This window comes from Canis lupus, chromosome 34, assembly GCF_011100685.1.
Source record: "Canis lupus familiaris isolate Mischka breed German Shepherd chromosome 34, alternate assembly UU_Cfam_GSD_1.0, whole genome shotgun sequence".
Lineage (NCBI taxonomy): Eukaryota > Metazoa > Chordata > Mammalia > Carnivora > Canidae > Canis > Canis lupus.
In genome coordinates this window covers 16583590-16606680 of record NC_049255.1, presented here as the reverse complement: position 1 = coordinate 16606680, position 23091 = coordinate 16583590, and the positions used below count along the sequence as shown (strand labels likewise).

The window sequence follows — 23091 nt, the reverse complement described above, 5'->3', positions numbered from 1 at the left end:
GAATGGATCACATACTGGGTCACAAATCAGGTCTCAATTGGTACCAAAAGATTGGAATTATTCCCTACATATTTTCAGATCACAATGCTTTAAAACACTATCACAAGAAAACTCAATCACAAGAGGAAATTTGGAAGGAAAACCAATGCATGGAGGTTAAAGACATCCTATTAGAGAATGAATGGGTCAACCAGGAATTAATGAAGAGTTTTAAAAATTCATATAAACAAATAAAAATGAAAACACAACTGTTCAAAACCTTTGGGTGCAGCAAAGGCAGTCCCAAGAGGGAAGTACATTGCAATACAAGCCTTTCTCAAGAAACAAGAAAAGTTTCAAATACACAACCTAACCTTACACAGTTAGAGAAAGAACAGCCAATAAACCCTAAACCCAGCAGGAGAAGAGAATTAATGAAGATTGGAGCAGAAATCAATGAAATAGAAAGCAAAAGAACAGTAGAACAGATCAATGAAACTAGGAGCTGGTTCTTTGAAAGAATTAATACGATTTATAAAGATTGATAAACCCTGGCCAGACTTATCAAAAAGAAGAGAAAGGACCCAAGTTAGTAAAATCATGAATGAAAGTGGAGATATCACAACCAACACCGAAGAAATACAATTATAAGAACGTATTATGAGCAACTATATGCCAACAAATTAGGCAATCTGGAAGAAATGGATCCATTCCTAGAAATGTAAAAACTATCAAAACTGAAACAGAAAGAAAACCAGAACAGACCCATAACCAGCAAGGAAATTGAAGCAGTAATCAAAATTCAACAAGAGTTCAGGGCCAGATGGCTTCTCAGGGGAATTCTACCAAACATTTAAAGGAGAATTAATACCCACTCTTCTGAAGTTGTTTAAAAAAGTAGAAATGAGGCTCCATAGGTCAGGGGTTAGAGCACTGGTCTTGTAAAAAAGTAGAAATGGAAAGAAAACTTCCAAATTCTTTCTATGAGACCAATATTACCTTGATCCCAAAACCAAACAAAGATCCCACCACAGGGACGCCTGGGTGGCTCAGTGGTTGAGCGTCTGCCTTGGCTCAGGGCGTGATCCCGGGGTCCTGGGATTGAGTCCCACATCGGGCCACCTGCATAGAGCCTGGTTTTCCCTCTGCCTGTGTCTCTGCCTCTCTCTGTGTGTCTCTCATGAATAAATAAATAACATCTTTAATAAAATTAATTAATTTTTTAATTAAATTTAAAAAATATCCCACCCAAAAGGAGCATTACAGACCAATATCCCTGATGAACATGGATGCATAAATTCTCACCAAGATACTAGCCAATAGGATCCAACAGTACGTTAGAATGATTATTCACCACAACCAAGTGGGATTTATTCCTGGGCTGCAAGGGTGGGTTCAACATTAGCAAATCGATCAATGTGATACACTACATTAATAAAAGAAAGAACAAGAACCATATGGTCCTCTCAATAGATGCAGAAAAAGCATTTGACAAAATGCAGCATCCTTTCTTGATTAAAACTCTCCACAATGTAGGGAGAGGGAACATACCTCAATATCATAAAAGCCATCTACAAAAATCCCACAGCAAATATCATTCTCAATGGGAAAAACTGAGAGTTTTCCCCTAAGGTCAGGAACACGACAGGGATGCCCACTCTCGCCACTGTTGTTCAACATGGTACTGTAAGTCCTAGCCTCAGCAATCAAACAACAAGATAAAAGGCATCCGAATCAGCAAAGAAGAAGTCAAACTCTCACTCTTTGCAGATGACATGATATTCTATGTGGAAAACACAAAAGACTCCACTCAAAAATTGCTAAAAACCCATACGGTAATTCAGCAAAGTGGCAGGATATAAAATCAATGCACAGAAACCAGTTGCATTTCTATACACTAACAATGAGACAGAAGAAAGAAAAATTAAGAAATTGATCCATTTACAATTGCACCAAAACCCATAAGATACTTAGGAATAAATCTAACCAAAGAGGTAAAGGACTTGTATTCTGAAAACTATAGAACACTCAGTTAAGAAATTGTGGAAGACAAAAAGAAATGGAAAAACATTCTATGTTCGTGGGTTAGAAGAACAAAAATTGTTAAAATGTCCATGCTTCCCAGAGCAATCTATACATTCAATGCAATCTCTATCAAAATACCATCAACATTTTTCATAGAGCTGGAACAAATAATCCTAAAATTTGTATAGAACCAGAAAAGACCCCGAATAACCAAAGGAAAGTTGAAAAAGAAAGCCAAAGCTGGTGGCATTCACAATTCTGGACTTCAAACTCGATTACAAACCTGTAATCATCAAGACAGTGTGGTACTGGCACAAAAACAGACACATAGATCAATGGAGCAGAATAGAGAACCCAGAAATGGACTCTCAACTCTATGATCAACTAATCTATGATCAACAAAGCAGGAAAGAATATCCAATAGAGAAAAGACAGTCTCTTCAACAAATGGTGTTGGGAAAATTGGACAGCCACATGCAGAAGAATGAAACTGGACCATTGTCTTACACAAAAATAGACTCAAAATGGATGAAAGACCTAAATGTGAGCCAGGAATCCATCAAAATCCTAGAGGAGAACACAGGCAGCAACCTCTGCGACCTTAGCTACAGCAGCATCTGGCTAGACACAGCTTCAAAGGCAAGGGAAACAAAGGCAAAAATGAACTATTGGGACTTCAAGATAAAAAGCTTTTACACAGCAAAAGAAACCGTGGACAAAATCAAAAGACAACCTACAGAATGGGAGAAGATATTTGCAAATGTTATCAGAGAAAGGGTTGGTATCCAAAATCTACAAAGAACTTATCAAACTCAACACCCAAAGAATAAATAATCCAATTGAGAAAATGGGCAGAAGACATGAACAGATATTTCTCCAAAGAAGACATACATATAAATGGCCAACAGACACATGAAAAAATGCTCAACATCACTCAGCATCAGGGAAATACAAATCAAAACCAACAGTGAGATACCACTTCACCACCAGTAAGAATGTCTAAAATTAACAAGAAACGGGCAGCCCCAGTGGCGCAGCGCTTTAGCGCGGCCTGCAGCCTGGGGTGTGATCCTGGAGACCCTGGATCGAGTCCCACGTCAGGCTCTCTGTATGATGCCTGCTTCTCCCTCTGCCTGTGTCTCTGCCTCTCTCTCTGTCTCTATGAATAAATAAATAAAATCTTTAAAAAATAAAAATAAAATTAACAAGAAATGACAAATGTTGGCAAGGATTTGGAGAAAGCGGACCCCTCAAACACTGTTGGTGGGAATATAAACTGGTAGAGCCACTCTGGTAAACAGTATGGAGGTTCCTCAAAAAGAGAGAAATAGAGCTACCCTATGACCTAGCAATTGCATGACTAGGTATTTATCTAAAGAATACAAATGTAGTAATTGGAAGGGGCACCTGCACCCCAATGTTTATCGCAGCAATGTCAAAAATAGCCAACTATGGAAAGAGCCTGAATGTCCATCAACAGATGAATGGATAAAGAAGATGTGGTATGTATATACACAATGGACTACTACTCAGCCATCAAAAAATGAAATCTTGCCATTTGGAGTGATATGGATGGAACTAGAGGATATTATGCTAAGCAAATAAGTCAGTCAGAGAAAGACAATTATCATATGATTTCACTCATGTGAAATTTAATAAACAAAACAGAGGAGCATAGATGAAGGGAGGGAAAAATAAAACAAGATGAAATCAGAGAGGGAAACAAACCACAAGAAACTTTTAACCATAGAAACAAACTGAGGGTGGCTGTAGGGGAGAGGGTGGGGGGATGGGCGTTAAGGAGGGCGCATGATGTAATGAGCACTGGGTGTTATATACAACTGATGAATCACTGAACTCTACCTTGAAACTGAATACACTGTAAGTGAATTAATAGAATGCAAATAAAATAAAAATTTTAAAAATGTCTCTTGAAATTTTTTGTTCATTTTTAAATTGAGCTATTTATTTTTTATTGAATTGTATGAATTTTCTGTATTTTGGATATGAATTATCAGACATGATTTGCAAACTTTTTCTCTCAGTGTCTGCATTGTCTTTTTGCTTTTTTGTGTGTTTTGGAGCTTGAAATGTAAAAAATTTGATGGACTTGGAATGCCTGGGTGGCTCAGTGGTTGAGCGTCTGCCTTGGGCTGAGGGCGTGATCCTAGGAACCAGGCTCGAGTCCTGCATCAGGATCCTTGCAGGGAGCCTGCTCCTCCCTCTGCCTATGTCTCTGCTTCTCTCTCTGTCTGTGTCTCTCAAGAATAAATAAAATAAAATCTTTTTAAAAATTTTTGATGGACTTTTTTTGTTGTTGTTGCTTGTGCTTTTGGTGTTTTATCTAAGGAATCATTGGCTAACCCAAGGACCTGAAAATTTACTCCTGTGTTTTTATCTTAGAGTTTTCCAGTCTTTGTTCTCATGTTTAGGTCTATGATCCATTTTGAGTTAATTTTTATTAAAAATTTACTGTATAGTGTGAGAGACAGGGCCAATTTCATGCTTTTTTGTTAGTAGATGCCCAGTTGTCCCAGTATCATTTGTTAGAAAATCTATTCTCTCCCCCACTGAATTGTCTTGACAGGAAGAAAAACTGAAGGACATCCAGCCTGGAAAGAATTAAAATTACTTTTATTTATTTTTGTTTTTATTTTTTTAAAGATTTTTATTTATTCATGAGACACAGCAAGAGAGAGAGGCAGAGACTTAGGTAGAGGGAGAAGCAGGCTCCATGTGGAGAGCCTGATATGGAACTCGATCCCGGATCCCGGGATCACGCCCTGGGCCAAAGGCAGACGCTCAATGGCTAAGCCACCCAGGCGTCCCTAAAATTATTTTTTATTTGCAGATGACACATGTATCTATGTGAATAATGTGATGGAGTCAGTAAAAAAAAAAAAAGAAAACAACAACAACAACAAAAACTTTTAGGGACCATAAGGTAACAAACCATAAGGCAGAAACCATAAGGTAGGGGCACCTGGGTGGCGCAGTGGTTGAGCATCTGCCCTTGGCTCAGGTCGTGGTCCTGGGATCCTGGGATCAAGTCCCACATCAGGATCTCTGTAGGGAGATTACTTCTCCCTCTGCCTCTCTCTCTGTGTCTCCATGAATAAATAAATAAAATATTTTTTAAAAAAAGAAACCTAAAGTAACAAATGTTTGTTGTTTTAAGCTATGAAGATATGGGGGGATTTGTTACATAGCAAGTGATTACAATGTGTGGAGTGAAGGGCAGAGAGCAGAGGAGAAGCTGGCTCAGGGAGGTGCCTCCCCCTGCCCTCCTCCAGATGTGACCTGGGGACATCTATAGTAACACCCAGAGACTCCTCTCTAGGGCAGTCATCCAACCCAGACCCCCTTACACCAGGAGCAGACCGTGAGGAAGAGGAATGGCAGTCTTGCTGGAAGGCTGGAAGGGAGGAAATGGAGAAGCCTTGTCCTTGACCACCCTCCCCCAACCACCACTGTGTGAACAGAAGGCCTGAGTCTCCAGGGGCCATGGCCTCAGTGCCCTGACAAAGCAGTGGGCCAGGAACCCCAGAGCCACCCGCTGCAAAACCAGGGGTGGGGCCAGGCCCTGAGGCCTCTGGCAGCCAAGGAGCACCCACAGCTTGGGGGCGGCAGGGCTGGGGGACAATGCTGCAACTGAGAGACCTGACAGCAGATTCCAGCCACTCCACAGGTAAGTGGCACCTGGGGTAAAATGATGACCAGGCACTGGTGGCTGCTTTCCCCTCTCCTGTGGGCCCAGCAGGAGGGGACGGGGATCCTCAGCCAGGCACAGGGCTGGCACAGAGGACCTCACACACTTGGCCATGGTTAGACTGCAGAATTTCGGGGTCATCTGGGCCATTCCCTGCCTTCAGGAAGGATTTGCCTAAGCCTGGAGAGAGAAATGATCCTCTCAGCACTGACAATCCCCAGATGCCACCTCCTTGCTGGGGACTGTCACCACATGGCCTCCTTCATTCCTGCTACCAAGCGAGGGTGGGGAGGATGCCCCCAGTTTAGTCTAGACTAGAGATGTCTATACTCCTTAGGGTGCAGCCACAAAGAGATGCCAGTTTCACATCCAGCAGTGTTCACAACATAATACACTTCTTTTTTTTTTTTTTTTTAACATAATACACTTCTAAAATGAAAACAACTTTATGGAACAATAGTCCCCTTACAGGGTATGATGTCCTATCTGATCTGTTCTATTACTCTAGTCCACTGTATTCTGTTGTGTTCTATTCTATTCTGTCCTATTCTGTTCTGGGGCCAGAGGAGGAGAGGGGCTGTGGAGGTGGTGGGTTCACCCACGATCACCTCACAAGACCCTTCAAGGGAGAATTTCTTCTGTGAGCCCTCCTATGTCTCCCCCATGGGCCCCGGGGCTCTTGGCAGCAGAGACTCTACTCTCTTCACCCAGTATCCCCCATGGCTCCCGGAAGAACCTCAGAATTCTCAGAACCAGCAAACCTCCGAGAACGTCCCTCAGTCTAAGCTGGAAGTGCAGGGGAGAAAGTGCATCTCACAGTCAGAGTTTTGCTGTATGTCTGTCATTTGCACATCGAATCCCTTCCTCCTGGATTCACTGGCCATGGGCTCTTAGGGGGTCTCAGGTACTAAGTCATAGGGACTATAGAGGTGACAGCCCTAAGGGGACCCCCGGGTCTGGCAGTCACATGAGTGATTAATGAAAGGCACATTGTGCAGTGGTAGGAGCAGGGGCCTTGGAGCCAGTGAGACCTGAGTGCAGTTCTGACTTTGCCACTCATTTGCTAGCTGTGTGATCTTGGGTAAGCCATGTAGCCTCTCTGAGCATCAGTTTATCTGCAAAAGGGAGGTGATACTACTTATTTTGCAAGATTGATGTGAGGATTAGCAAAAATGCATATAACTCACAGTGCCTGGGAACTAAAAAATAACACATGGGATGATCATTATTAATCATAATTACTCGCATACTCACTAGAGGGTCTCAGGACCACTCTGAATACTTCAGGTGTGCTGCTATGAGTGAGTTTTGGGGGAGACTGGGCTACTATTGTTTTCATCCTAGACAAAAAAGATATAAACACCTAGGGAAAGAAGCTGGTTGTTTGTCATGAAGAGCCTTAATAATAAAAGGAGAGGAAACACACACACCAAACCAAACCAAGAACATGGGCCCTTGCCAAGCATTCACCCTGGCTACAAAGGATAGTTGCATTCTTGGAAAATGAATGGAATGACTCTGGTCCTGGCCAGTGTCCAGCAGTCTGCAGGGAAGACATACCCCTGGTCTCTGGGGGCACTCCCAGCCCACGCGCCAGAATAAACACAAAATGTGTTGACAGAAAAGTACCAGATGAATGAGAATGGTGGGCCATGGAAATTCATGCTGATGAGACCTGGGGACCATTCTCTCTTTCCTAGGCAGACCTTCTTCAGCGCTGCATGACTTAGGAAATTTAGTGTTTGGCCTTAGTCTTTTAAATACCAGCACTGTCATTTTGCTTTAACTAATTGAATAGAAGCTTGTAACTAGTGAATATAATAGGGAATTTAAATTATCCCGATTACAAAACACATTTTCAGTGAATTCCAGACTGTGAAACAAATGTCATGACGAGATGAATTACTTTGCTCTAAGTCTGGGGTTCTCCTTATTGTCCACTAGATGGCGGGGTGGGATCACACTAGTACCTAGCTCCGAGGCCACTCTCCCATGCGGGTGTAAGGTCGAGGGAACTGTATTTTTGTTTTGGTTCCCTCTAAATCTTGTTTTCCTTCCAAAAAATATGTTTACTTTTATTTTACATATGCACAGCTTTTTAAGGGGCCTAACACAAAAGGAGGTGTGCCATTTCCCTGTCCGAAGCTCCAAGCCCAGGTGTTTTCATCTTTGAGGAACAAACTGTTGATGGTACCGGTTAGTAATGAGTGAACTGGGACCCTGAGCCACGTGCTGTGCTAAGAGCTTCATCTCATCTCTTCTGCACAGACAGACTAGAAAGTGTTGCTTCCAGTTATTTAAAAAGCGCTGTCATTTTGTTGCATGAACATTTTGTCGTTAAGGCTTCTGATTCAAGGATTTCAAATGTGACTATACTGGCCACATGAAGAATCTGGGTGACCAAGTGTCTGTGAGGCTGGCCTCCGGAAAGAGACCACTTTTGGATGCCCAGGTTTTCATTCTTGGCAGGGACAGCAATTCGACAGAGCTCGGTACTTCTTGCACAAAGAAGGAGCAAACATCGGGATAAGTGAATCAGCACAAAGCCAGTCCAGAAACAAAAAAGCAGAAACTGTATGACCGAGAAACCTGTAATTATAATCACTGGAAGCAAAAAGGTTCCTTCCTTTCCGATATAATCAAGTATCCAAATGAGTCAGCCCTGGGCCCTTTATTCAGCATCTGCCAGGTGCCAGGCACGGTGCTAGGGGCTTTTATTATTATTTAATCCTCATTTACTCCTTACAACCACTCTTGACAGAGGTGTCTTGAGTGTGGGAAGATACAAAGGCAATCCCACTGAGTCGTTAAGGTCATTTACTGGGCCTTATCTCCGCAGCCAACATTCTGCTCAGGGAAGTAGAGACTGAATCAGAAATGCTGGGGGGGACTCTCTTGGGCAGAAGCCTATGGAGCGAGTATAGAAGTTTTTGAATATGCTGCTTAAAAGCCTGTAATGTCTTGCCACTTCCCTAAAGCCAAGGTTCTCCCAAGGCCTGCAGAGCCCTACATACTCTTTTCCCTCATGATTTCTCTTGCTAACCTCATTTAGTTTATTTTTTTTAACACAAGTCTACAGCTAAGAAAAGATTAGCCTTTGCAGTTTCCGGAAATCCACCCCCCTTCTTTTTTCTACCTCAGGAGTCAGCAAAAATAGCCAGTGGACCAAAAGCCCATTTTTGTATAGCTTACAAGCTAAGAATGGTGTTTACATTTGTAAATGGTTGAAAAAAAATCAGAAGCATATATTTCATGACATGAAAATTATATGAAGTTCAAACTTCAGTGTCAGTAGATCATAGTGTCATGTGTTATTAGAACACAGCTAAAGCCACTTCAAGAGGTCCCCACCATATTCTGATCACAGAGGGGCCAGAGATCCTGCTCCTTAAGATACTATTAGAGGTCTTGAGTTTTTGCACTGGTTAAAACCTGTATATTCTACAGGAATTATGAAAGAAGCCCCCTTGCTAAACCATACATTCTTTCTACCCTGGGGTTCTGTCTCATGTTAAAACAATCATCATTTCCTCCAAGAGAAACTTGGTGTGGTCTCTATTAGAATATATATATATACACACACACACATATATGTACATATGTATATATATGTATATATATTCATACACACACAAAGCCATTCTATCTTGTTATAACGTGAATTTCTTTGATAACTGAAGAAGTTGAACATATTTTCCTACTTCTGTGAACTGCCTTTGTTTATCTTTTATTTATTAATCTGCAAGGGCTCATTACACATTGAGGCTACCAACCTTTTGTCATATATGAGGCAAACTATTTCCCCAGTTTTTCATTTGTCTTTTATTTTCTATAGTTTATTGTATTATTATTTCTCCCTGTTTTGTTCTTAGAAAGACACCCCACACTAGAATCCCATGATCCTTTCTAAATTATGCGAAAAAAAATCTCAACAATCTGGATTTCTAATTACTATGTCCTATATAGCATAGTTGCATTCCTCAGGACCCTTTGCCCCTAAATACTTCAGTGGGAATTTCCTTAGAATAATCATAGTGCAGTATTAATTTTATAAATTATACCGATATAACACTTTTAACCCATGTACTCCCTGTGTTTGTATAGCCCGCAAGCTAAGAATGGTTTATATATTTTGGTTTGTTTGTTAAAAATTTTATTTTTAAGTAATCTCTACACTAGAGATTACTACACACTAAGTGTGGGGCTTGAACTCACAACCCTGCGATCAAAAGTCATATATTCTACGACTGAGCCAGCCAGGCTCCCCATATATTTTTATTTTTTTTAATTTTTTTTTAAAGATTTTATTTATTTATTTATTCATGAAAGACTGAGAGACAGAGAGAGCCAGAAACAAAGGCAGAGGGAGAAGCAGGCTCCATGCACCGGGAGCCCGATGTGGGATTCGATTCCAGGTCTCCAGGATCGCGCCCTGGGCCAAAGGCAGGCGCCAAACCGCTGCGCCACCCAGGGATCCCTCCCCATATATTTTTAAATAATTGAAAAAACTAAAAGAATATTTTGTGATGTGTGAAAATTATATGGAATTTAAATGTCTCTTTATATGTAAAGTTTTATGGAAACACAGACACGCCTATTTGTTTCCGTATTGTCTAGCTGTTTTTGTGCTATCGTGGTAAGATCATATGGTCTGCAAAGCCTAATATATTTACTATATGGCCCTTTACAAAAAAAGTTTGCTGAGCCCTGACTTAGGCCAGTGTTCTGTGACCATTTTCCACATCTTTCATAGTTTAATCATCCTCGAATCATCCTAGTTCAGTTCCAGTCCCAGCCTTCAGTCAAGCTGTCTCTTTTCACAGATTCAGCCAAAATCAGTACCACAGACTTGATCCTGTTTCCTGGTCTAAAATAATTCAGCTCATTCACCAAATATTTATTGACTCTTGCTATGAGACACACATATTTATAGGTACTTAAGATAGAACAATGAGCCAGACACATTCCCAGACTTTTTAGTAAGTTCTTATGCTACTAGACGAGATAAGAAAAAATTATGATAATATAGAACAAGAAGGTGATAGTGATATTTACCCAAGATTTTACATTAGCTGGAGGGACATCTAATTTAGCCAGGGGTAGGGGGAAGACACTGGCAATGTTAAGTATTAGCAGTTTGAGTAGAGTTTTAAAAAAAGAAGGGAGGAGCTCAGGTGGGGAAATGTGGGGTGGGGGGGGAGGGGTTGGCTGGGGACCAGGGTGAAGGAGGGAGCAGAGGCTAGAGATGTGCCCTCTCCCAGGAGTTCTGTGGGAGGGCTGGGCCAACTATGGTAGGTTTATAGAGTGACAGAAGCAGATAGAACCTTAAAGGCCATCCAGCGCATCCCCCCCTTTTACAGATGAAACAACAAAGGCCCAAAGCCCTGAAGTGATTTGTAAATTTGGAAAGTTAGGATGGAAATTGAGATGTCCTGCCTTTCACTGACTTCACTGTTCTTTTTCTTTTGAGATTTTATTTATTTATTCATGGGAGACAGAGAGAGAGGCAGAGACAAGGCAGAGGGAGAAGCAGGCTCCCCTCGGGGAGCCCGAAGAGGGACTTGATCCCAGGACCCTGGAATCATGCCCTGAGCCAAAGGCAGATGCTCAACCACTGAGCCACCCAGGTGCTCCTGACTTCACAGTTCTTTTCCCCAAATCATAATGTTTGGGGCCTGAATTGCTGAATATCTAAAGTCCTAGTTGCTGGCTATTAAGTGAAACACAAAATGAAACTAGTGTTATAAAATACTGAGATTCAGGGACTGCGGTTCCAGCTCTATTGCTAACCTACTGGAGAACCTCGAGCCAGTCACTTCTCTTCTCAGGTCTCAGTTCCTTTATGTGTAAAAGAGCTGGGCTAGATCATTTTTAGTAGCCCTCCCCACTCTAAGATTATTCTATAAATGAAAAAAAAAAGATTATTCTATAAATGTATTTCTGAAATATTTTGTCATATGGTCTTTGCTCTAATCACACCTTGCTTTTCATTCCTTCACATCCTCAATGAACTAAATGCCAAATGTGTAACCGCAAAGCGCCCCAAAACAGTAAGGAGAAGGGGAATCAGCATGGGCTGGAGATGTCCTGGAGAAGGTGGAACCTGAGCTGTCCTCTGTAAGAGGTAAGGGGGAGACAGGGGGGTCCAGGAAGAAGGAAACATGAGTGGGGCCTGGCAGGAGCCACGCTGCTGGAGCAGGGGCTGGATGGGCACCCAGGGAGACAGGGGCTGGATGGGCACTCAGGGAGGCAGGGGCACCCCAGATGGAGGAGTAGCCTGTCCTGCCAGGCTACAGTGTAGACTTGATGCAGGAGCCCAAGGGAAGGTTTGGGAGACTCATTCAGCCAGCAGAGCAGACAAGGCTCCAGGAGCCCGTGCCATTAAGCACAGAAGAGGCCCCGAGGGCTCTGACTTAGGAAAAGATGCTCTTACTTCTACATCTTTCTTCTGTTTCAACGAGGTGTTCGGTAATTATGCAATAAATTCTCAGAAGTGTAAATGGTAGCAAAATGAATGCTACAGACTCACGCAACGATCATGTTGGAACCAAAGATATTTTAAGCACTAAGAAAAAAACTTGATGAGTATAAACACTCCCCTGGCTTTAAGAGGCTTACAGTTGAAAGTATGGCTCACTTGCTCCTTCTGTCATCACTTCCTTCCTTTCTCCTTTTGTGTCTCATTTTATCTTTGTGATGGTGGGACTTGCTCTTATATTTCTAATTGTTTTTACATACCAAACTACTGCAAATGCTTTTTGGAAGTGGGTAGGAGATACATAAATTATTAAAGTTCCTGTAGATCTATTTTCTTCAATGTCTCATTATACTAATATTTACAAAATAGCTTTTCATAAAACAACAAAAAAACAAAACAAAACAAAACAAAATAGCTCTTCATAGAGCCCTTTTGGACAGACGAAGCCCTTTGTAAACCCATGTTTTTAAATCTAATTCAAGTTAATTTACATTTGTATAGTATGTTAAGGATCAAGAAGGTGGAGTCTTTCCCTGGTGTGTGTTATTTTGTTTGAGCCACAATCTCAGCAGTGAGCTCCTCCATCTCCAGCACCTAGCACTGATTTTGACATAGATTCTCCATAAATGCATTATTGAAAAAAATGAATGATCGAATAAGTCAGAAATATTTCTGTGAGCAAGAATATGTTCTAATCATGATTCTTGTTTCACTGAAGAGGAAGCGGTGGTGTGCTGGAGTCTCTGGGACTATCTCAGAAAAGCCAATGGCACATATTTCTTACCAGCTCTACTACAACTAAATGACTTTGATGTAGGAAAGATGTTAGGGTTCGAAGCCAACGGCCAAGAAAGAATTCTTGAGACGTCTTTGGTACAAAAAGGTGGTTTTAGGGATCCCTGGGTGGTGCAGCGGTTTAGCGCCTGCCTTTGGCCCAGGGCATGATCTTGGAGACCCGGGATCGAGTCCCACGTCGGGCTCCCGGTGCATGAAGCCTGCTTCTCCCTCTGCCTGTGTCTCTGCCTCTCTCTCTCTCTCTCTCTCTCTCTCTCTCTCTCTCGCTGTGTGCCTATCATAAATAAATAAAATTTAAAAAAATAAAAATAAAACAAAAAGGTGGTTTTATTAAAGCACGAGGACAGGCCCCATGGGAAGAAAGAGCTGCAATGGGGTCGTGAGGGCTGGTGATGATATATCTTCAAGTTGGGAGGAAGTTAAGGAAAATTAAGTCTTCCAGGTATTTTGGAAACAAGGTTTCCAGGATCCTGAGGGGGCTAGCTATTGTTGGGAAAGGTCATATATTATTATTTAGTAAACCCTCAGTCATGATGATGTGAGAAACAAAGGCAGAAGAAAAATTATTACCTTTCTTTACTACATACAGCCCATTGACAAGTCCTTGAAAAGAGCCGAGGGACCTTCCTCTAGGGACTCAACTGCTGGATGTTGATACTTTGCTAAGGGCAAGAGGCAATTTTAGCCCAACCCCAAGATCCTGCAAGTCTACTTTAACATATAAAAATTCCTTTGGAAGCTCCCTTTATCTCTACCCCCCAACCCAAGATAACATGTTGGCAATCATCCTCCAAGCATATGACCCACTTTAGATATACATCTAAAGGGTCTCCTAAGTGAGGGTTTACTAAACAATAATCGAGGCAGTGGAGCTCCCAGAATAATGTCACTCTGTCCATTTCAAGGACTTGCCAATGGGGCCATAGGTAGTAGGGAAACTAAATAATTTCTCTTCTGCATTTGTTTCCCGCATGAGATTTGACGTTGGCAGTTTGAAATTGGCATTGGCGGGAGTATTTACCCCCATGAAATCAGCAAATAGGGGATCCCTGGGTGGCTCAGCAGTTTAGTGCCTGCCATTAGCTCAGGGTGTGATCCTGGAGTCCCAGGATCGAGTCCCAGGATCGAGTCCCGCATGGGTCTCCCTGCATGGAGCCTGCTTCTCACTCTGCCTGTGTCCCTGCTCCCCTCTTTCTCTCTGTGTCTCTCATGAATAAATAAATAAATAAAATCTTTTTAAAAAATGAAATCAGCAAATACTGTAAGTCAACACCCTTTCCCCTCCCATTCCTTGAGAGCATTTGCCAGCATTTGCCAGCAGACCACTGAAATGACAACTCATAGTAGTGACGTGATTCAGCTGAGGTTCAGCTGTGGGCTAAGAGATCAACTCCAGTATTGTGCACCTGAAACTAATATAACACTTTATGGTAACTGTAGTGGAATTAAAATTAAAAAAAAAAAAAAAGAAGAAGAAGGAAAGAAAAGAAAAGAAAAAAAAAGAGGTCAATTCCAGGTTCTAAGGAGAGAGACCATTAGGAAAAGGCAAGCGGGTAGCCAACTTCTGGCTCTGCAGCCGAGCTCTGCAACAGGTCTGCACGGCAGGTTTAGAGACAGGAGCCGGCAGCAAGCCCTCACCTGTTTGTGCCTAGGCTCTAAGGACCCTGGCCTGAACCCTGTGGAGGCCGAGAAAATTAAGGCCATTCCATCTTAAGTTCAGTGTTAGCACAAGTACAGCCATCCCAGGCCCCTGGGAATAAGAGCTGAACTTCACCTTAGTCAGTGAAGCCCCATATTAGAATGAGAACAGAGCTCAATGCCCTTGAAAGCCCCATATCAGAATGTAAACAGAACTTGAAAAATTCCTCCCCCCTTTCTGGAGGTCCCCTAGACCAGCCCATAAAACTAAGCTGGAACCCACCTCAGGCTCCAAGTCCCTGCTCCACTGTGTCGGGTGTACTTGGACCCAAGCTCGAGCTTGTAAATAAACCCTCGTGTGTTTGCATCGGTGTCGGCTCCTTGGTGGTTTCTCGGATACGTAATCTTGGGCACAAAAAACCCGAGTCAGAGTGTGCCGCACGCCTGCGGTCCAAACACAGCAAGATGCTGAATGAGAGGGCATTCCCCCTACACCATGGAGATTCCTGAAGTAGTGCAGATGGGAACTAGTGGAAAAACCATCCTTGCTTCAACACGCGGGAGAAAATTGCCCTGGCAGTAATTCCTAGCAGGCGCGGCGGGATAGGGGGTGGAAGGTATCCAAGTAACGAAATAATCTTCAATAAAGAAAACAACCCACTGAAATGACCAATGTGCTCTCAGCTGGGTTACACAGAAGCAAAAGTGGATTTAGTACAAAAATGCTCATGGGTGAGAAACATGACTATTTAATATTCCAGAAATGTTTAGAAGAGCCTGCTGCCTTTTCTATGCCCATTTTCATCTTTATGGACCAAGCAGATAGTCCGTTATTCTACTAATCTGTCCCTTTACTCCCAAAAGACATGGGCAGGGGCCCAGGGCAAGCTGCTCCAAGATGGACCACTTTGGCATAAAGATTATTTTGAGTTAAAAGTAGTAAAAACTCAGCCAATGCAGGAAAAGCCATCTGCCTCTCCCATTAAGTGCCTATATTTACGTGGGAAAGTAGAGCCTGTAACAGGAAGAGAGCTATTAACAGAGACTCCCCTTTACTTAAAGAATCTATCTGCATAACAGGACAACCTTGTTTTTCCAAACATCTCCTTTCACCTTCTCAACGTTGAAAAAAAACAACCAACTCACATTTTAAAATATCCCTTAGAAGTTCCAGATAGATTTATAACTGCTTTTCAGCATTGTTTTGAATGGGATTTGAACCACATACACTCCACAATGAGAACTTAGTAATGATTTACTAATAAAAGGGACATAGAGAGCAGCCCGGGTTGCCCAGCCATTTAGCGCTGCCTTCAGCTCAGGGCCTGATCCTGGAGTTCTGGGATCAAGTCCCACGTCGGGCTCCCTGCATGGAGCCTGCTTCTCCCTCTGCCTGTATCTCTGCCTCTCTCTCTCTCTCTCTCTCTATCTCTCATGAATAAATAAATAAAATCTTAAAAAAAAAAGGGCCATAGAGAATGATATTCTAGTTGTCCCTTAAATATCAGCACAACCAAACTTAACTAAGTACAAAATTTCTAACACAAATGACTGTGTCTGGGCCAGGCATGCATCCCCGTACCATAGCCAATAACTATTTTCTGAACATTTCCATGCTCTGTAATGTTACAGATGTACCACCCCATCACGGACCCAAGTCATTTTGCTCAGTTTCGATAGCTCTGGCAAGGCTGGTGCCAGTTGTCTTTTTAAAATATAAGCAATAACCAGACGGCATTCAAGATTGTCCCTCACAAATGTCACTCATTTACTCAAGTTGGGTATGCCCTCCTGAGTAGGAGAGGGAGGTGGAGTGAGAAGCAGCCCCCTGGAACTTGCCAGAACCCCGCAGAGCCCTGGGGGGTGTGAAGCCTGTGTCAGATCTGCAGGTGGGAGGGGAGAAGAGATGATGCTGAGGAGTCATGGTCAGGGAGCCGTATCCAGTCACTGTCCCTGGGGCTGTCGGAGCACCTGCAGCATGGAGGGGAAGCCCCAGCCAGCCTCACTCCCACCCCCCAACCCTGAGAGGCTCACCCTCTCAGCTCTGCTGGGCCAAGGAGGGTCTCAGGAGCAGGCCCTGCCTGCAAGACTGTCCCCATCCCTGTGGGGCCCCACTGGAGGGTTAGATGAGCACATCAGAGGAGCCCCTGTGTGTTGATGTGGAAGGAGAGGACCACGGGGTGTGGGGGGAGGGTCCCCAGGATAGAGGAGGAAGGAAAGGAAGATGATGGGTTCTGAGAATGGCCTGCAGGTAAGCGCCTCTGTGTGCCATCAGTTCCCTACAGCTTTCCGTTCTGGCCATACCTATGATGCTTTCACGCAGCTGCCAAGGTCCTGGAATTGAGGGAGGATGCCAAAGGATGCCAAACCACAGGCGCAGAGGCGAGAGCCGGAGGAAAGGGACTAGTGTGCCTCCAGTGTCTGCTCTGGGCCTTGCCGGCTCCAAGGGAGAAGTACACAGGGGCCTTTGTCTGTGGCTGAAGCTTCTTGGAATGAGAGTCTGAACATTGGATGAATGTGGGCAGCGCTGAGCAAAACTTCAACTGGACCAGCAGTTAATACGGATTCACTCTGTGCAAGGCGTTGGGGCAGGGCCTTCAAGGGAACTGGAGATGAGCAGGAGGGGTCTCCACCCTTAAGAGCTCTGGGGACTCTCAAGAGTAGGGACAACAGATCCACAGACAATCTCTACAGTGACAAAAGGCCACCGACTGTTACTGACAGGTCACCTGTTGGGCTGGGTCTCCTGGTGAGAAGGATTCTGGCCTCTGGGGCCTTCAAGTCCCACTCATTCACCAGCTCGCCAGCATGCATTTGGATATCCCATTTCACACATGCTCAGCTTAAGACTGATGAGACCCTCAAGTTGGGGGCCCAGGATCTAGGCTAGAAATGTCAGGCACCAAAGGCAACGGATGAGAACACCAAAGAGCAAGTATGAGAGAAAAGAAACCTGGTGGGATTAGTGTGGGGTGGGAGGGGGCTGGCAGACAGTAAGGGAGGAGGAGGCAGCCTAGGAGATGCTGCATTATTTTCATCAATGATGATGTGGGAAACAAAAGCAAAAGAAAATGAAATTTCCTTACTGCTGCCTGCAGCCCAAAGACAAGTTCTTGAAACAAGCAGAGTGACCTTCCTCTAGGGACTCAACTGCCTGGATGTTGGTACTTTGCTAAGGGAAAAAGGCAATTTCAGCCCAACCCCCTAGAACCCTGTAAGTCTCCTTTAATATAAAAAACTCCTTTGGAAACTTCCTTTACCTCTGTGCCATAAGATACATGTTGGCAATCATCCCCCAAGCATATGACCCACCAATATACATCTGAAGGATCTCATGACTCACGTTTTATTAGTAATAAATGACCTTTTCCCAACAATTCCCTCAAGATCCTTGCTTCCAGAATTCCTTAGAGTTACATGATACCTAACCCTCTCCCAAATTGAAGGTATATAATGGGCCACCCCTCATGACCCCAGTGCAGCTCCTTCTGCCCACGGGTCCTGACCTTTAATAAAACCACCTTTTTGGGGACACCTGGGTAGATCAGCAGTTGAATGTCTGCCTTTGGCTCAGGGCCTGATCCCGGATTCCCCGGGATTGAGTCCCACATCAGGCTCTCTGCATGGAGCCTGCTTCTCCTCCCTCTGCCTGTGTCTCTGCCTCTCTCTTTGTGCCTCTCATGAATAAAAAAATAAAATCTTAAAAAAACCCAAAACACCTTTTTGCACTAAAGACATCTCAAGAATTCTTTCTTGGCCGTCAGCTTCAAACGGCAACATCTTTCCTACATCAGGTGATGCCGTATTAGACAATATATTTCCAAAGATGTGAAGAGAAAAAAGCAAGTCCTTTTAAAGCAATGATGGATGCAGCATGAAGCCCACTTCTGTTGGCTTCGTGTGAAGGGCTTTCTGCAGTCTGGGGTGGGCACGAGGATGACGGCCATCTGCCAGAAGAATTTTGTCTTTTGTAGAAGAGTCAAACAAATTGGAAGCCCTCAAATGTGAATTACTGAATGATATAATGACTGAGAGAACATATAATTTTCCACACATAAAGTGTGGGTTGTAAATGCAAACTCTAGGTTGTTCCCTTCTTTCTTAAGGGGGTTAGGATAAGCAATACCATTAAGCAGTAAGCATTTATGCCTCTGAGCACCAGTTGCTCAGTGGGTTTACCGGGAAAAATCCACAAAGATGAAATTACAAGCTTTCTGATAAATTCTGGGGATTGTGATTTCTTTTAACATGCTCATTTTGGGGGAATCCTTGGGTGGCTCAGAAGTTTAGCGCCACTTTCAGCCCAGGGCCTGATCCTGGAGTCCTGGGATTGAGTCCCGGGATCGAGTCCCGGATCAAGTCCCACGTCAGGCTCCTTGCATGGAGCCGGCTTCTCCCTCTGCCTCTGTCTCTGCCTCTCTCTTTCTCTCTCTCTGTCTCTCATGAATAAGTAAATAAAATCTTAAAAAAAAAAAAAAAAAAAAACAGAGGGCAGGTTTTATTATAATGCTTTACTTCTCCAAAGAGGAACCTGAAGTCACAATGGAATGATTAAATGACTTAGTTTTAGTTTTCTTAAGTAGGTTCCATGCCCAATGCAGAGCCCAACTTGCGCTTGAACTCATGATCCTGAGATCAAGTACTGAGCTGAGACCAAGAGTCTGACATTTAACCAACTGAGCCACATGGGTGTCCCTGACTTACTTTTTTTTTTTTTTTTTCTGATAGTCATACACTATATCCTAATTCTAGTCCTCTAGTCTCCCCTTCGGATTACATTACCTCCTTTGTGGAACTTTGGGGTTGGTTTTTGTTTTGGCAATGGTCGGAAGGAACCATCCCTTTACAGTAAGAGAGAACTTTGGTGCCCTCTATTGCTGGTTTCTTCAAATTGCAGGCCTCCACTCTGGTTCATGGAATCCCTTTAGTGGGTTCCACCAGTATATATGTATGTATTTATTTATTGAATTTTTAAAAAAAAGATTTTATTTATTCATGAGAGACACAGAGACATAGGCAAAGGGAGAAGCAGACTCCCTGCGGGGAGCCTGATGCGGGACTCGATCCAAGGACCCCGGGACCACAACCCGAGCAACCACAGAGCCACACAGGTGTCCCTGAATTCATTTTTTTAAAAGTGAAAATGTAGGGTGTACATTGTACAGTGTTATTTCATTTGTCAAAAGATATTACTAGGGATCCCTGGGTGGCGCAGTGGTTTAGCACCTGCCTTTGGCCCAGGGCGCGATCCTGGAGACCCGGGATCGAATCCCACGTCGGGCTCCCGGTGCATGGAGCCTGCTTCTCCCTCTGCCTGTGTCTCTGCCTCTCTCTCTCTCTCTCTGTGTGACTATCATAAATAAATAAAAAATTAAAAAAAAGATATTACTAGTCCTTGAATTCAAACCTGGGCAAATAAATTGAGATGCCACATAAATATGCGCATGCGTGCATACATACATGCATAAAGTAAAATAAGATGCTTCCTTTATCTTTGCCTCCTCCCGCTCCTCCTTCCCCTGAGTTTACTTGCCTCGGGGCCTCTCTGCTCCTCTCTGGTCCTGGAGGGCCCACCCCCCTCCGGGTCTCACAGCAGCCACCTGCCTTCTGCTCAGAGTGCTCCCCGGCATCTGCAGTGCTGCTGCCTCCAGACTCAGAGGAGCCCAGGACTGCTCCACCTGCTGTCTCTGCAGCACCTCCCGCTCAACAGGAGCCCAAACCCAGACATGCTCCCTCCTCACTCCTAACTCAGGAAACCCATGTCCCCTCAGTTGTGGGCAATGCTGGAAACTAGGTTCCCCCCTCCTCCTTCCCTCCCTCCCAGGCCACTCACCAGACAGTGCTGGGTTTCTTTTTCTCTGGAGGGTCTTCCTTCCCCTGACTTCCCTCCCCGCTCCTCCTGCTTCGGGGCGCGGCCCCGATGGGCCCAGGGCCTGCTCTCCTGGCCTTCCGCATCCGCCCTGTGTGCCACTGCCAGACCAATCCCTGTCACATACAGGGTGGTCCATATATACAAGGCAGGTGTCATTAGAAACAAAGCCCGAAGCTTCTGTGACCTCTTGCTGCCCTCTGTGCACACACACAGGGACTCCTCTGCCCTCTGCCCGGTTTTCAAGGTTCTCTCTGAGCAGCCCCCAATCTCCCTGCTTTCATATGCCTGAACCTCAAGTACGTGCCATACTGAAGCCTTTCCAGGCCTTTCCTGTGAGAACCGCAGAGAACTCTGCACAGAACGACTCGGCCCAAGCCCCACACCAAGACTTAACCCTACTGTGGCTTCTGGAACCCTGAGGCTGCATCCTTGTGAATCCCCAGCCCCCTTTTGAATTCCAATTTGAAAAACCTCTAGGAATGTATTGTTTGTTCCAAGCAAGATATAAGGATAGATCCCCAGCTGGCCTCTTTCTTGGAGCTTTTACTAAAATAAGCTTATAATGGTGAATTTTTCCTCTGTTCCTTTGAGATGTATATGTATCTCCTACAACCCAGGAATGTTTTTTCTCAAGGATCTGAAAGCTATTCCTCTGAAATGTAGTCCTCAGGATTACCTGAGGAAGGACAGGACCTCTGCCTGCCAGTCCCTGTGAGAGGACAGGATCGAAACCTCATGATTGCCTGCTAGCAGACACCGCTGGGCTAATCAGGATTACGCTGACCCACAAGTACTCCTCAGAGTTTCATTTCCCTGCCTCTGCTTGGGCCCCCTCCCTACTCTCTCAGCCTCCCTTTGAAAATACCAGTCTGGGGGCGCCTTGTGGCTGCAGTCCACTGAGCCACAGGCTGTTGGTTTTGGCTCAGGTCATGATCTCAGGTCATGAGATGGAGCCTCACATTTTTTTGGGGGGGAGTAGGAGCGCCAAGGGTTGGGGGGGCTCCACCTCAGCAGGGAATCTCCTTGAGGATTCTCTCAAGGTCTCCCTATCTCCCCCTCCCCCCCCCCCCCCCCCCCCGTCCTACTCTCTCTCTCTCTCTCAAATAAATAAATTTTAAAAAAAGAAAAAGAAACAAACTGAGGGTTGCTGGAGTGGGGGGGATGGGGTAACCGGGTGCTAGGCCTTAGGGAGGGCACCTGATGGGATGAGCACTGGGTGTTATACACAACTGATGAATCACTAACCTCTACATCTGAAACTAATGATTTAGGATATGTTAGCTAATTGAATTTAAATTAAAAAAAATGAATAAAAGAAAATGGAAATAGTCTGCCCTACACAAATTGGAGCGGGCAAGCTCTTTCTCCTTCTGACAGTAGTTACTAGATGAAATCTGTTTCTACCACTTTAACTAAGGTCTCAGTTTATCTTTGACTCCTGAAGCAGTGATTGCACCTCCTCCTGGGATCACCTGGAACCCATGATCTGCAGGAGCTTCTGAAAGCCTGGGACTCATCCAACCTGGATCATTTGGTTGTAATTAATGAGTTTAGACCAAGGATTTCTGCTCCCAGGGGCCCCCAGGGAGGCTGCAGTTGGGATTGCCCACTTCCGGCTGACCTCGGGCTGTGGAACCTGAGCGGGAGGTAACAGTTTTCCGCCACTTAGTCTCGAATCCAATTGGTTGCCTCCCTTACTTCCAGGTGGAAGTAGGACTTCTTTTCCTTTGTGTCTAGTGTAAGTAGGGACCTAGAAAATACTAGGTCCCCTCTCATTTATTCCACACACCCCCCTTACTCATTCCTTTGTTGAGTCTACTTTTTGATACTAAAATATATGCAAAATCAACTGTATTCATTGAAATTGTAATTAAGGTGATGAGGTCTACGTTTTAATTTACATTAAGCCACCACATTTCCAGTATTTCAGTTCGTCCTGGCAGTATTTGAGTATTTTAATTTTTATTTATTTATTTATGACAGTCACAGAGAGAGAGAGAGGCAGAGACACAGGCAGAGGGAGAAGCAGGCTCCATGCACCGGGAGCCCAACGTGGGATTCGATCCCGGGTCTCCAGGATCGTGCCCTGGGCCAAAGGCAGGCACCAAACCGCTGCGCCACCCAGGGTTCCCAGAGGCATGTTTTCTAAGTACTTGCGCAACCTTGCCCATGATGAGAAAGCTCCTCTTTCTGAATATTCATCCTAAACCCTAAGTAAAAGGAACCCACTCATCCCTACTGGGAATCACGGCTTTGGAAGTTATTTATTCTCCAGGATCTCCGTATTTGCTGCAAATCAAGTCTCCTTCGTGTGGCTACTACCCCCCCCCCCTCCGTCCCCAGCGCCAGGTTGTTGTCTCCATCTGTAACTCACCAAGGAGCCAACTCACAATAGTTCAGTTACAGTCACCCTCCTCAGGTCAGTGTAGTTAGGATGCTTTAAAACCCAAACAGCCCCCTCCTCAGCAGCTTGACTACTTTACCCACCATTTACATGAACTATAGCTAAACCCCGCTGATGGGACTGCTCTGATGAGGGGAAGATTAGGAAAGGTGACCCACTCTTTCGCAGTGCCCAGCTCTGTAAAGAAAACA

The 23091-nt window shown here is 44.3% G+C and overlaps 1 long non-coding RNA gene across 1 annotated transcript; it reads left to right on the top strand.

The window, feature by feature from the left end:
* Positions 1-5247: 5247 nt before the first annotated feature.
* On the top strand, positions 5248-18167 carry LOC111093848. Its single transcript, XR_005383547.1, has 3 exons — positions 5248-5692; positions 11752-11837; positions 16900-18167. It is a non-coding gene; the product is annotated as an uncharacterized LOC111093848 (long non-coding RNA).
* Positions 18168-23091: the final 4924 nt, after the last annotated feature.